At 35.1% G+C, this 16,848-nt stretch overlaps 1 long non-coding RNA gene across 7 annotated transcripts in view; it reads left to right on the plus strand.

Annotated features, from left to right (window-relative positions):
- Window positions 1-2,965: 2,965 nt before the first annotated feature.
- The window catches only part of LOC137496227 (uncharacterized), a 385,312-nt gene continuing 371,429 nt past the window's right edge, over window positions 2,966-16,848 (plus strand). For all 7 annotated transcript variants that reach the window (XR_012382738.1, XR_012382737.1, XR_012382735.1 and 4 more), the window contains exons 1-2: window positions 2,966-3,100; window positions 4,095-4,168. This is a non-coding gene — a long non-coding RNA (uncharacterized lncRNA). The remainder of the gene's footprint in view (window positions 3,101-4,094; window positions 4,169-16,848) is intronic.

The raw sequence follows: 16,848 nt of genomic DNA on the forward strand, positions 1-16,848 counted from the left end.
TCTCCTTGCAAACCAACTTTTACTTAGGGTACCCTTAACCTTAAACTGAGGGATTTGTTGCTTAAAGGGGTGGTCCAGAATGTATTTTTAGGCTTGGTTGAGTTAATAAGATGCAAAGCAATGTGTGCTCATGTTTCACTTGAAGGAAATCATGCTATTTTTTCATAAATCTCACTTTGATTATATACAGCTTCTCAGCTAACATGAAAACGATGTCATATTTCCTAGTTCCTCTGAAAGGCTCGCCTTCAAGAGGCTCTGATTGGTCATCTGTCATAATGTGCTTCGATTTGCGGATTGGTTCCACTTCACGCCCGTACAAGCATGCCCTTTTGTGCTGTGTAAACAGTCAGTCAACCTCCTGCCCGCTCTCTAAAATAAAATCTGAAAAGTGTCTGTGAAGAGTGAAAATGGGGTGAGGCTCCTTTAAGAGAGATCACCCTTGTGTGTGTGTGTGTGTGTATGTGTGTGCGTGTGTGTGTGTGTGTGTATGCGTGTGAACTGTCTGTAGATGCGTGCAACACCAGAAGCGCATGTGCAGATGTTTATTCGTATTTTTCTCTGATGCTCGGATTAAGTTATTTTCTGTCCTATACAGTGAAACTGTTGACAGAAGAATAAAGCACAAGATGTGAGATGCGACCTGTGTTAGCCTTTTTTAATATTTCTGCTGCTACACGAGTTAGGCGAGCTCTTCTGTATTTTTTTAACTCAACATGTTACATGACGTCTTTCACATATATTCAGAATATGCATGTGTAAGTAATATGAATCATCTACATATCTTTTGCGAGTTTATCATCTGAGATGTAGAACACACAGAAAACCTGCCTATAGAGAGATGCTGCACATGCTGGTTAAGGCTAGACACTGTACATGTCATGATTAATTTTATAAATAAAACCTCAAAGGCTACAGCTTCTGCTTGTTGGAGCTGCTCCTTTGAGGAGATTTTAACCGAATCCAGCACTAAACTGGGAGAGATTCTGGAAGCTGTGTTTTGTCAAATCATGCTTGCTACGTATTTTATAATTCTCTGGAACATAATTAATATTGAACTATAAGCACTTCTGTCTTTGTGTCGTGTCATTTGGAAGCCCAAATCAGGCCCGGATTGGCTAATCGGGAGGACCGGGAGAGTTCCCGGTGGGCCGGTCCGTTTTTTTGGCCGCGAGGGCCGGTGTCACTAACGTTAGCTCCAGAATCTGTTGCTCTCAGCAGTCACACATTTTAAATTAATGTATTTATTTACTTGACCACAGTCTTCTTACCGCAGCTCTGCTCTTTTTATCTATTTTCTCGCAGCCTCGTGATGAAGATGCAGCCTGCAAAAGAATAATTTCACAATTGTTGTGGTTGAGTGGTTAGCACGTTAGGTTTCGACGCCAGCAACCTGGGTTTGATCCTCGTCTGAGTCTTTTTTTTTTTTTTTTCATTTTTATTGTTAAGACATTTAATACTGTTAGGGTAGTTGAACATATGAAGTTTAAAAGCAGCTGTTTTCTCAAAAAAAGACGTGATAGTGTCATTAGAAACTGAATGGGAAATGACCTTATTTCAATATAGTCAGTCGTGAACTGAGGTGGGCCGGTCTAAGGCTTGAAACTCCAGGGCTGAAAAGGAGTCCCACTCCGGCCCTGGCCCAAATACAGAAACAGAAGAAGCTCTGTGGAAATACCAGCGTTTGGACGGCATTTTAGCTTTCTCTGCTGTAACATTACTGCGCCAATGGCCACACCCCTTAGCTGCGCAGTGTGTGTGCGCGGTAAAAGTACGATTGTGATCTCACAGGCCCGGAAGTATTTTTTGTAGTCCCCAAAAATTGTTCATTGTAGGTTTTGCTAAGCTAACTCTGTAAAAACTAAAGTCTCCTTTTGCGTTGAACCTTGTGCGTCTTACAATTAGAGATGTCGTTTATGTTCACACAGCTACATTACACATCAACTAAAGTTTAAAATATGATATCGAAGTGGACCACCCCTTTAAGAACTTTCATGCAAACGAGTCCTGCACTCTCCTGCCACGTCACTTGCATCGACATCTGACTTCTTGTTTGCAATCGTCCTAGGACCTGCTGAATAAAGAATAGTTTCCCAAGTCGTTCAAGAATAATTGCTGTAAATCCATAATGTGTATCCGTTAGTTTTAATACTACAACTCATTGAAATGTTTAAAATAAAAACTTAAATTAGAATTTGTCTGGTGTTTTTTGTTCAAAACTGTGGAAGAATACTTTGTGTGCCTATTTAGACCTGAGAGTTCATATAAATAAATAATAAGCTTTGCTGGTATAAATGTTAATAGTAGCCTGCTTTGGCAAATTTACATTAAAGCATTATAATCATATGATGCATATATATCTGTCATGGTGTACAACTTAAGTACTTAGAATTATTTGAGGCTGTCACTGTCAACACAAACGAACTGGAAACTTACTTTTGGTTTATTTGTGTTGATTTCAAGTGAAATGACAGTTGCAGGTGTCGATTGATAATGACGTCACTTGCATATTAGGAAGCTTGGGTGTCTTTCTATCAAAGATAAAAGACTAATTGCACTTTTTGTTTTCATTATCTTAAGGAATTTTATATATAAAATAATCTCATTATAAAAAGCACAAAAAATGGTTTAACCTTGAAATATTTTGATTTATGTATGTAAAATTTTCCAAGCTTAAGGATGTTGTTGATTAGGAAGGCATCTTCTTTACTGTCCATTGCAAGTCCATAAATTATGTCATTCACATTAAAAATCCTTAGGCGTGGAATCTTTGGGTAAAGCCAGTCATAAACATCTGACCATAATGCATCCACAAACATACAGTGATGGTGGGTTATTTCTGTGCCGCTGTGTGTGTGTGTGTGTGTGTGTGTGTATGTGTGTGTGTGTCTCTCCCGTCCAGTTCTCTTCGTTTCCAGCTCGCCCTGCCCTAATTGGACGTGCGCGTGCGCTGTGATTGGTGCTTGGAGACCGCATCTTTTGAAAAGACGTTTCAGACCTTTAACTGTTCTGCATCTTGGGTTTCCAGTCCTCTTCCGCCATTAGTTCGTCACTTTCAACGATCGTTTCGAAGGAAAGATTCACTTCTGCTGGATATAAAGTAAGCAAGGTTACAATTTCATAATATTCACTTAAATTTTATATATATATTCCGTTTTGGATATACTTTTTAACCACGACGGAACGTCGAGGGACGTCTTTTCAGCAGTCATCGGACGATCAGATGTTTGCAAGGAACTTGCGACCTAATTAGAACGATAAAATATATGTTCTATCGATTACGAACTTTATTTGCTAACAGTAAAAGTAGTTAGGTGCCTATCCAATGCTTGTCGATAAATGTTCAGCTAGATGACGAGCTGCTCATGATGTGGGCCTGGTGCGATTGACTCAAGAGCTACGTTAACGGTAACGTTAGCTGTAAATGAATCGATGAAAGCTATCTGTACATTTTGTGTTAGAAGTAAAAATAACGTTGAATCAACATCTGCTATTATATAGATTATAAACGTTAATTGATACCCGTGAAAATAGTTAGGTGCCTATCAAATGATTGTCCACTAACATGAAACTAGTTCTAGTGTGCCACATGTACTTGACTAACGTTATACAATTTAATAGATGACGGTCGTTTTACAACTAAGAGTAATCCTGAATTAAAATCTGCCAATGTATAAATTGAATGTACTTTAATTGATAGTTATACCAATGAAACTAACTTAGCTAGGTGCCTATCAAATGCAAATAAAACGAGTAGCAACATAATAGTCTTTAAACATCCCATATGTAACTTTGGTTAAATCATGTAAATAAAGTTTTTCTTCAGTTTATTTCTGTTTATTTCTTATTTTTAAATCTGCATCTATCTCTTTGACAGAAATAAATATGTTTCTAATGAGTGCATCTTTTAAAACAGGATATTTAGATAATAATGTAATGAATGGAATATAATTTTGGTATTCAATTGAATTAAAAATATAAAAGCACAGTTAAACAAATATAAGTCATGCTTTGTGGAACACTAATGAAGAATCTTTTCTTATTCTGGCTATGTTATCCCCTTATGTTTGACATTGTCTTTCTTGTCCCTTTAGGATGCAAACCAACAACGTTGTCAGAGTGAAGTTCAGAGAACGGAGGATCACATTTCACTCATTTTTGGAAAGTGGTAAGATATAACAAACTTTCAAATTGTTTACATTAGTATGTTTCTCTCTAAAAAATATTTGCAATAATAATGCAGGGTGTCTGCAGATCTTTAAGTCTTATAAAGTCTTAAATACCATAGTATCGCAATAAGGCCTTAATTAGTCTTAAAACAGGCCTTTTCAAAAATGGCCAGATACAAAAAAAAAGTGATAAATGGGAGACATTGTCGAGAAATAAAGCAACATATTTGATTGTTGAAAATGCGCCGCTTCGCAGAAAGCTGCTGAAAAATGAAGCAAGATACCCTCTCTTGGCCACGGTTGCGAAAAAGTATCTGTGCATTTGCGCTACAGGCACACTATCTAAACGTGAATTCAGTGCTGCTGGAAACATTGTAACCCCAATTAGGTCTTCGCTTTAACCGGACAAAGTTAACATGTTAGTTTTTCTTGCAAAGAATTTAAAATATGAATAGAAAACAAAAGTGGACAGTTAGTAGCCTATGCTGTTTTTTTTAAACATTCTGACTTGTTACTTGGCTAATATTTTGTTCTTCTTATTATTAGTTTCTATTTATATTACTTATGATTAGTAGAGTTTCATTTAGGCTGTAAAGTTCGTAAAAATGTAACGTTTAATTATTATTATACTGTTTCAATTAGTTAAAGTTATTTACTATTTAACTACATTATTTATATACTATACTGTGTTGTTTCATTAACGAATGTTCAAAAATAAACATGTATGTTTGTACAGATATTTTAGCATAATTTTTTACATAAAATGTAAATTAACTTAGGTAGGCTACTTGGGTACTGAGGCGTAAATTGTTGTTGGTATGGGAGGAAGATTTTGCCAGTGAATATGTCTTTACCACATCAATCAATCAATCAGTCAATTAAACACCTTACGGAAAGGATGCAATAAAGGAAAAACATGCTCTTAATTATTCTTGATAAACTAGTTCATATATGCAATAAACCTATATTGCGCCGAGAAGAACAAGCTCTAAATTGTAAAGTCTAAAGCGAGAGTAGTTATTAATATGTAACAGTGTTTCCTCTAGGATTTTTTGCAGCTGTGGCGGCAGGTCTTTTACACAAATCTACCAATTACCTATGGCGTTATTTCAATGACAAATGGAGAAATGTGGTGAGTGCAGTATTACACGTCGGGATCGCATTTATGTAACGTTAATACGAGCATGCCAATCTCTGCAGCTTTTTTGCGATTTCCTCTGCTCGTACACAAAACTTCTTGCACACCCTCAAACACGCTGCTCAATTGAACGCTGCTGAAGTACGATTTAGTGCGTTTATGTAGTGAGTAGGTCTCCAACATTTATTAGATTTGCTAGAAATATATATGAATGTCTTCAATAGACCTACAGATACAGATTATTAATGCGTCCTGGAGTAAAGTGAAATGGCAGTAAACTCCAGCTAGATAACTTTAAAGTCTTTGTATGCAGAATCACAGACCTTTATCTATAAATAAAGTATAATTATGGAAACTGTGTTCATCTTAAAAGAAAGTACATCGTGTTTGCTGGCCTTACGCATAGCGCACCTGTCAGTAAGTCAGTCAGTCTGTCAGCATGTCACCCTAAAGCAGGGGTCACCATTCTCGGTCCTGCCTGGATTTTTTAAGTATACCTAGCAAGACCTTGAATAATTTGTTCAGGTGTGTTTGTTTAGGGTTGGAGCTAAAATCTGCAGGACACCGGCCCTCCAGGAACAAGTTTGGTGAACCCTGCCTTAAGGGTGTTAAACAAATAGCGCACAACACCACTACGGTAACAGAAAAGTTTGCGCTGTTATAATTCACTTACCTTTTAATGGGTTTTGATGTGATTATAACCCGCTATTAACAACAACAATAATGACTGAATGTTTTAAATTAATAAGCTGGAATGTAGCCGTGGCGGGATGAATTTTGGTGTGGTGCCCCGCCATGAAAGAATGAATGTAGCGGAAACCATGTGTTATTAATACTAGTTGTTAATATTAATGATCATCAGAAGGAACTGCGTTCGTATGATAAATGTCATCACAGTGTCGTGTCTGCAATCTTTTCTCTTTGAAGAACAGATAATCCATGTTATCGCTGTCTACCCAGCCAGGTTTTCATCCACAGTGTCTGCTTTTGTTTCTTCTCACAACAAACAATAATGCATTATCATGGTTTCCGCTACATTCATTCTTCCATGGCGAGGCGCTACACCAAAATTCATCCCGCCACATTCAGTCGTTGTTGTTGTTGTTTTTAATAGCGGGTTATAATGGAACCAAAACGCATTCAAAAGTAAGTGAATTATTAACAGCGCAAACCTTTCTGTTACCGTTGTAGGACTGTGCTCTATTTGTTAAACCCTTTAAGGTGACGTGCTGACAGACTGACTGACTTATTGACAGATGCGCGATACGTGAGGCTAGCAAACACGATGTAGCTTTCAGCTAAGATGAACGCAGTTTCCATAATTATACTTTATTTACAGATAAAGGTCTGTGATTCTGCATACAAAGACTTTAACATTATCTTGCTGGAGTTTATTGCTGATTGACTTTACTCCAGGACGCATTACCGATCTGTTGGAGACATTGGAGACATTCATAAATATTCCTAGCAAATCTAATAAATGTTGGAGACATACTCACTACATAAACGCACTAAATCGCACTTCAGCAACGTTTATTTGAGAGTGCACAAGAAGATCTGCGCTTGAGCAGCGTGTTTGAGGGGGTACAAGAAGTTTTGCATACGAGCCGAGGAAATCGGCGCGCAAGCAAAGATTGGCATGCTCGTATTAACATTACAAAAATGCGATCCCGACGTGTAATACTGCACTCACCACATTTCTCCATTTGTCACTGAAATAACGCCACAAGTATTTGGTAGATTTGTGTAAAAGACCTGCTGCCACAGCTGGAAAAAATCCTAGAGGAAACACTGATCATTATAGCGGGCCCGGTGCCAGGATGTCAAAACTGAGGGGGCATTTTAATCCCATTGCACTTGAGCTGGTAACTGATTTTGGTCCCTCTATTTCTTTTCATTAAGACTGTTTATTCACGTATTTATGACTTTTTTTATATTATTGCCTGAGTTACTGACCTAGACCAGTGATATACTTTTTATAGTTATAATAATAGGCTATGCACAGTGTGGCTTAGGGTTGTGCCGATAGACGATAGTATTGTGTATCGACGATAGGCAAAGATATCGGCAAGAGCTGAAACCTATGACAATTTTAAAGATGATATTTAGCTCGTTTTGCATTGATGTAGATCTTTTGCATGTTTTAAGTGCATTATTGAATAAAATGAATAGTATTATTATTTTTAAACATCGTCATTAATAATAAATTGACTACAAATAATATGACAGCTTCAGCTGTTCACATCAACATCACCTGACCGACACTTTCAGACAAAAATAAATGATTTCGATTGCACTTTTGCGCTCGTTCTCTCTCTCTTTCTCTCTCTCTCTCTCTCTCTCTCTCTCTCTCTTTCTGTCTCAGCAGCAGCAGTTGAAGTGCGAGCTGCAGGTAAGGACACAGCCACCTCTCAGAACAAATTAGTTTGCAACTTTGTTGCCTAAAAATAATAGTCTAAATAGCAAAACTAAATTTAATTACCAAAAAGTTAAATAAAACGCTTTGTAAAAATGAAACAACTGAAGAAGAAAATAAAGAATTCTGAAAGCAGCTCAAATATTCTAGAATAAGACGTGTTGCGGTCGTTGATCATTTGAGACTTCTTTACAGCACAGATTCCCTCTTGCTTTAACAAAAAAGCTATTTATCTTTTATATCCGTTATTTATAGCCTATTTAAGTTTTAAGGGGGCCTATACACTATTTTTTTGTGCATGCATAGACTGCTCCTTCAAATACATGGAATATACATACTTGTCTTATTTGTGTAAATAGGCTATTAAAATATATTTATTTATTTAAACTAGCCTATATTAAACTAAATTACAATATGTATTTTACCATTCATTTTGGCATTAAAGAATTATTAAACAGATTATTAACAACTTATCAAAGAAAATTTTACTGAGCTCAGTCAAAAGTTGTAGGTCAAATAGGCCATTTAATGTTAGAGCAATAAGCTATTAACGACATTACAAAGTTTCACTGGTATTATTAGATGACAAAGAAACTATGAACAACTGATCTGGAAAGTGTGAGTTAATATATTAGTTAAGTGTTAGTTATTAGCTTAAGCATGTTATTGGGACGTTATACTAAAGTTGCAACTATTCCTCATTTACTAACAATTAATAAACGAAGAATTGTCGCAACTTTAGAATAACGTCCCAATAACATATATAAACAATTAACTGATAATTAACAAGTCTTTAGTTAGTATTTTACTAACAGCTTGTTTATGATCTATTACTAATATATTAAGTATACTTATAAATCATTTAAATGCAGTTAACAAGTCATTTAGAACTTGTTAATTAAAAGCTTGTAAGTTATTTATTGGCTATCTATAAGGCACAGTTATAAATAATTAACAAACTATTAACTTTTATTTAACAAGTCATTTATAACTTTTTTATATTGTTTAACATGTAACTTCTTCAATTACCACAGTAAAGCTTAAAGTGTATTTTTTCCAATGATACATCATTTGTGTGTGTAGCTTACTGGAGTCAGGAACTGTTACTATTTAAAGTTAGGTTGGTGTAAATCCTTAAAATTGAGTGCTGGCTAACAGGTTAACTAACAGTTTATTAATGGACTATTAATTAATCATAATGGTTAGTTATAAATAATTAACAAACTATTAACTATTGTTTAACATGTCATTTATAACTCATTAACTAAAAATGTCATTAATGATTACCTAGTCATAACGGATAGTTATTCTTAAGTGATACTGGCAGTTATGAATTAAATAAATAGGCATATCCGCACACATATTATTTATCGCCTGTTCATTTTATCTGTTCATTTCTTTTTCACATTCATGCTGAGACAGAAAAAAATCAGCTTGTTTGAAAAAGTGCATTATGTCCACTAATGTATAATAATAATAATATTTAGCTAATAATATATTTATAATGCCAGGATGCGTGGTGCTTTGACTGGATATCTAGGTCAAAAGCAAAATTGTTACCTGTTTCACGGCATAGGCTAGCCTATAGTATGGAAAAGTAGGCTATAATTCACAACCTGGGGTAGGGGTGAGGAATGAGGAAAAAATATCACATGATGATTTTTCCTGGGGAAATCACAAGTGATGATTATCCCAATTCTCTTTCAAGTATATATATTTTGCAAATTACAAGGATACAATACAACCTTGTAACAACTTATGTCCCCATATACTCTTCCCATGTATGTTTAAGAATATTTTAGGGCTCTGAACTGGTTCAAGAAATGGAAACTAAAAACAGAAACGAATGACATTTTGCAGGAACAGAAAAAAAAAAATGGAAACAAGATCCATTTTAATCATTCTGAACAAAAATATTTACATTAATCACGATATAATGTTCACGATTCGATATGTATCACGATATTTGGAATAAAAATTGAAAATTAAACTGAACTGCAAATTTTACCAAGCAAACTATTTTTTATGTATTTCTTTTGTTTCAACTTGTTAAACTTAACCTTCTTTAAGAAAATAAATTAAACAGGCCTGTCTCTGGAAAATAAAACAATTTAAAAACTTCTTAAAAAATAATATTGAAATGACAGAGACAAAATTAAGGAACAATTTAAGTAAAGGTGCAAAAAAAAAAAAGCTTTCTATTCAATTGAATTTAACAGTAAGAGCTTAAGGCTTTGCTTGGTCACTTGCGTTTTTTGTGTGTGCAAAAAAAAATCCACATTTCCAGGTAATCAGCAGTTCTATAAATTAATCCTGAACTGATGTGTATCTGTCTGAGAGGTTTTATGGAATGCTGTCTTCATGTTGGGCATGATGAGTGACAGGGTGGCCGTCTTTTCATTACACAGGACAGTCGTGACTCTTTTCAGCAGTTTAGGCAGGTTTACTATTTCTTCGGCGTCACTGATGTCGGCGCTATCAAGTGTATCATGTTGACGTGCATTTTTGTGTACCTCTGTACTCAAAAGGGTTAATGCTCGTCGTAATCATAACTCTAAAATGAGATATGATTTTTTAAATAATGTGTACGTTTTCGGTTTTATTTCCACTGCTAAGTGCTGTTCATACTTCCCACGCGGCTCCTGAACGATCACTCTGTTCCACAAAATGAATGTTGTTTACTAATTTATTAGTCACAACCTGCAGGTTCTGTTCACTGAAGCAGACGCGCGCGTATGGCAAGCAGTTTTAGCATTTAAACCTTTGTTCTGACTATCCATAAATATATTTAATTCATATTTAATTAAATTAATTTAGAGATATCTCTAATTACAATTGTGACTAGTCAAAACTCATTTAGAGATATCTGCAAATATTTTTCAATGGAAGTCAATGGAGGAATATGACTAGTCATAATATATTTGCAGATATCTCCAATCTGATTTCGTACTAGTACAATTGTAATTGCAGATATCTCTAATTGTCATTCTTACTAGTCGAATTATAATTATGACTAGTCAAAATATAATTAGAGATATCTCTAAATATATTTATGGATAGTAAGAACAAAGGTTTAAATGCTAAAACGGCTTGCCATACGCGCACGTCTATCAGTCCGCCCTCTGTAGTAACAGCTCACGGTCAGCTCACGTCATGTGTGATTTTGCGGCGGCCAATACATCATTATATGAAGACAGAATGATATGTTAGGGTGAATTGTACCTTATAAATACTGTGTCTGTGACACTTTTAATAGCATTAGAAGGTATCCATGTCGCTGTGCAAAGTATGTAAATCACTGTGAAGACTTTATAACTTAGAATGTTTGACCCAGTATGCGTGTCAAAAAGCGGACGAGTCTAAAGCAATGACTGTACAACCGAAATGTTGCCAGACGTCTGATTTTGAGAGGATGGGCCATCCTCTATTTCAGGTCCACTCATCTTGGTCTGCTAACATTACTGCTGCTGCAATCTGAACTCGCGTGCGACAACAAATGGAAAATAGCTCACGTGCAAACAGCTCAACTAATAAGAGAAAACGGACGTCGTATCGTAATGAAATCGTCATAACGCCACGATGCATATTGTGACATTTTTGCATCGCAATAAATCGTACAACGATAAATCGTTACATCCCTAATTGTTCTCTTTATTATATGAATTTGGGAGACAAAAAGCATTTATTTAAAGTATATGTCCAAATGCAATGATGACGCATAAAACGTGAAATGCTCGCGAAGCTGTCGTCATAAGCGAGAGTTGTTTCTGATGCGATGAGCTTTTCTTAAAGGTTACTGAGAGCCTGCTCTTTCATGTACAAAGGTGTGTTTCGGTTTAAGTAATTGCTATTAAAACTTGTATTTATACAAAATGAATTATTGATTGTCGATTGTTTTGAGATGGGTCTCCATAAATAAAATCCTTTTGTTAATATTTCTCTTATGACGAATCATCTGATAAATCGATCTGTAATATTGAAGGATAAGGAGCAGGTCATAAACATTTTAGATAAAGTTTTGAATGTTATTATTTATTATCAAACCACCCGAGCATTTTCTATTCGGAGAAATACAATACTTAATAGCTTAGTCCTTATAGACAATCCATTAATAAAATACATTATTTACAAGCCTACTGAAGAATTAACAGAATATGCAATGTGATCCACATGATCACGGTCAAATGAGGTAAGCGCTCGTTTTTATATAAACTATAAATGTCTGTCCGTGATGCGCATTTATGCCAGTCTATGAAAAGATAATATAGCTTGAAACACTTCAATATTTTAGAGGAAGTATGTAAAGTTTGCTCAACCGATGTTTGGTCTAATTAACTTGCTACCCATAATTAAACGTTATGTAGCCTACTTTTTGATTACTTGACCCACGGATTAACGGCAGCACCAGCTGACCTAAACAAGATCTGTGCATAACAGGGTTTTATGTGTCCCTAATGTGCAAAGTCAAGAGAGTGCACGACTCCATAAGGTAATGTAATCTAGCCTACATTATTAAATTAATAAATGTCCATGCTCGGTCATCGATAAGGTCTATGGGTTTTAAAGGGTTACTGACAATAAATCGATCATTGAGTAATCTTTAGCATCCCTAGTTTAATCAAATGTAAAAGTAATGGCAATGTTAAAAGGCACACACAATCTATCAATTAATCTATCCAATACAGGGCGCTAGACTAACTTTTTGCCTTGGGCGCCTTTTTTTCTTAAGTACCCCATGCATTGCATTGTAGGGCTGCTTGATTTTGGTAAAAATCATAATCACGATTATTTTGGTCACAATTGTAATCTCGATTATTCAAAACAATTTCTGTTAAAGTCAAAATTATTAGGGCTCCTGAGAATTTTTTTAAAATAAATATTTCCCAAATGATGTTTAACAGAGCAAGGAATTTTAACAGTATTTCCTATAATATTTGTTTTTCTGGAGAAAGTCTTATTTGCTTTTTTTCGGCTAGAATAAAAGCAGGTTTAAATATTTTGAAACCTCTTAAGGTCAATATTATTGGCCCCCTTAGGCAATATATATTTTTGATTGTCTGCAGAAGAAACTACTGTTATATAATGACTTGCCTAATTACCCAAATTAAGCCTTCGAATCGCACTTTGAATTTGAATGCTTGTATTTTAAAAAATATCTAATCAAATATTATGTGCTGTCATCATAGCAGATATAAAAGAAACCAGTTATTAGAAATGAGTTATTAAAACTATTATGTTTAGAAATGTATTGAAAAAAATCTTCTTTCCATTTAAACAGAAATTGGGGGAAAATGGTTGTTAATATTTAGGAGGGCTAATAATTCTGACTTCAACTGAATATACAGTTATTTTTTTTCTCCCTGCAAAGGAAAGAGAAATTAATACAATAGAATAAAAATATGAAACAAACTGTGCTTTTAACATTTTCACTGTAAGAAAAACACTTAAGCTACAAAAGTTCTTCAGTCAAGAGCAGTGAGGGATTTTCTCCTTGTTGATTTATTAATAATAATAAAAACAGGCGGCAGCAGGAAAATTGTGCTGTCACTTTAATGGTTTCTCTTTCATATGTCTTTTGATCCTCAACTCATTTGTTTATTACACAAATGAGGGTTAATATGAGTAATCACTAAACACCGCGTTTTGACACCTATTTGACCATTAAAGGGTCCCATTAAGGGGACTTTAGATGTGTGCACTCTGTTTGTCACAGTGTGCGAATGAGACCAAATGCTGACCACATGCTTCTGACTGTGTGCGCGCCACACACACACACACACACACACACACACACACACACACACACACACACACACACACACACACACATAAGCATGCGGTCTTTCGCACTTTAAAGAGAAACAAATGTGTACAACTGGAAAGGGGGCGGTAAAAAATTGAATAATTGTTTTATCTCGATTAATGGTTTTTCTTAATCGTTAAAAGCCAAAATTGAAATTGAAATCGGATTTTCGATTAATTGCACAGCCCTATTGCATTGTATACATATTTATATAATTGATAAATAAGGCAAGAATATGAGAATGATCCTTTTTTATATTTTTACACTAACAAAAATATATTGTGGTATGCAGTTGTTTAATAAAAATCTTTGTAATTGTAACATTCAACATGCAATAAAGTGCCATCGAGAAAAATAAATAAATAAATAAACCTTTGTACTTACAAGTAAAATTAAGCTTTATACTCGGCCTATGCCTAAATCCAAAAAACACCAAATAATTTATATATTTATATATTACACTAATTAAATTAAATAACTATATATTATGCTAAATAACTAAAATAGGCTATAAAATCTTATTCTCTGATTAAAACAAAAGTAATTTAGCAATGCCGTACCACTGACATCAGAAACCACAGTGAGCACTTTTTCTGAAGTTATGAAGTTATCTTTTTTACACTTAATTACTGTGTGTTTAATGGTAAATAAATCAGTAATGAATAGGCCTATTATTTGTTTCCTGCATGTGTTTGTGTGTGCTTCCACCAACTGTGTCTTTCATTACTGAATATGGCTCTCTTTCAAAACCGAAAGTTACTTTATCTGTGTGGCAATATTTCAGCTTTTAATCTAATGAAAATCCAATTTAGACATAGTCAAAATTTGCAGAAAGTTTGTAAAGAAACTGTAAAGTGCAGCCACACGTGGTCAGTCTGAGGTCTTATTTTATCTCGCTCTCGCTGTCATCCAGACATCAATACGTAGACGCCACATAAATGTCAAGTCACGAAACTGAGGCCGGTACCAGCTGAAGCCCTTGCAAAATGTCAAAATACAGCACTGAAATTAACAGGTAATGTCAGCCAAAAAGTCTATCAGTACAAATCTGTAAAAAACGCAATCAGAGTCAATGTTATGTAGGTCTAGCTAGAAGGTGTTGCCTGAACGGCTGTTAAATTTCTAATAAAATTAAAACCAAAATACAATTAATTGCATTTTTCGTTTAATAAAAAATATACGGAAACAGAATCAAATGAAAAGGTGGCTAGTTTGTAATTTGTTTTAATATTAACAAAAAGCATGCTTAAACTTTTTAAGCTTAACGGCTATACAGTTTAGAATACACACTGCAGGTCTACAGTTCTGATGTGTTATGAATTACATGTTTTAAATGAGTGAGACATGATATATTTAGTTTTTTATTTTAAAATATACGTTATAATGCAGTACAAAGTAAAATAATGTTTATTAATGGCCTGTTGGCAGCGTATAGTCGATAAGCCTAAATAGGCTAAGCATGTTTTTCTATTAATATTAAAACAAATTACAAACTAGCGACTTTTTGATTTTATTTCGTTTCTGGATACTTTTATTAAACGAAAAATGCAGTGAATTGTACTTTGGTTTTATTTTTATTAGACATTTAATAGCCGTTTAGGCAACACCTTCTACATAACATTGGCTCTGATTGCATTTTTTTTTTACAGATATCCTACTAATAGACTGGTTTGCTGATTAAATAAAAAACAAAAGACGGGGAGGAGCCGAATTCTAACGCTTTCTTATCAAATTTTTAAAGGGACTGAGGCGATAATCTAGTGCACAGTTTATGAGCTAATAGCAACTTTGGGCTTAAAAAAAATAAAAAGGTTTTTGATTTAAACATGAGTGATAATTTTACAATGTAAATGAATGAAAGAGCAATGAATAAAAAGATATGAATAAATTAACATTTATTAAATGTTAATTTAAACTATATATTTGCTAAGAATTTAAATGAACTGTTATTATCTGAGTTTATACATACATAATAATTTTAATAATTTGTAATAATTTGTCAAACATCTTTTGTTTACATTGCAATAAAAGCCACGAACAACTCACCACTGCAGCGTAAGATAATTTCTAATCGGCCTGCAGGGCGGGAGTGCGTCAGTCTGCTTGCGAGTGGTGCGCGCACTGCTCCCAATATGCACATGTCTCCACTGGAAATAATGTACTTGTGTGCGGAAAAGACACTATGTCAACGGCTTGCTGCTATAGTTAATCCAATGTGCGTGGGTATTGGCATAACTTAGTTTTGTTGCAGCAACTTTTTTCGTGCCACAGAAATGAGGCATTGAGAAGCCATTAATGATTAAAAGCAGGATTAATAGTGGAATCAGCTAATTATTGCATCCCTATTAAAAAAAATCAGTGCACTGTACAAATAGGCTTTTCTACAAACATCCAAATGTTTGCGGCTGCTCGTGCCACTTGCTTAATGTCAGGTGACTCACTCTCTGCGCAGCCTTGATCTGCAGCTCCTGCTGTATTGAACAGACGCACACCACTTCATAACAAGAGCGGTCATTTTTTGTCGCAACTAAATTTATTTTTGATGTCTTGGTCACAACATTTGGAGGCCTGGAACTAATTGCCTCGGGGCCGGATTTGGCCCATGGGCCGCAAATTGAATAGCCCATACAACAATTTTTCTGAAAAAGTGGATCGTGCAGTAATTTTGATGGTCCACAATCAAATATTGTGTTATCGCACAGCCATAACCTGGGGTGCGTTTCCCAAAACCATTGTTAGCCAACTAAGGTCGTAAGTTCTGTCGTTACAAACATAGTTAATTGATTTACCGTTTCCCAAAACCATCGTTTCAACTAACATTCGCACACTGCGTCGCAAACTTGTGTACATGCAACTACACCTCTGGAGCTGTAAAAAACAGTTGCTGGCTGTGTTCCCACTTATCACCTTATGTCCTATTCGTTTAGAACCTTCTAACATATAAACTTTGAATGATTAAAAATAAAAAAAGCAAAAAGGTAATCTCTCTTTCGCCTGTTTCACACCACAAGTGAAAGCAGTGCGTGAGCAGCGCGTGCACAGCGCGTATGGAGAGCAGAAGCAGTACGCAGGCTTTTGCCTTTCACACCAACTGCGTCTGCAGCGCGCACCTCTTCGGCAGCTGCTGCAGAGATCAACCTATCTCTGTCTATTCTATCTAGTTACCTATGTCTTTCTAATACACTTTTTAAACTTTTCATCTGCACCAAGGCCCGCGGCAACTTCCTCCTATGCTGTTTCTTTAACCTTCAAATCTTTATTTTACAAATTTTATAAATCAAATAGTACTGTATGCTTCTCAAGCTCTATAAGAAGTGTCTAA

The sequence above is a fragment of the Danio rerio genome, chromosome 7, assembly GCF_049306965.1.
Source record: "Danio rerio strain Tuebingen ecotype United States chromosome 7, GRCz12tu, whole genome shotgun sequence".
Classification (NCBI taxonomy): domain Eukaryota; kingdom Metazoa; phylum Chordata; class Actinopteri; order Cypriniformes; family Danionidae; genus Danio; species Danio rerio.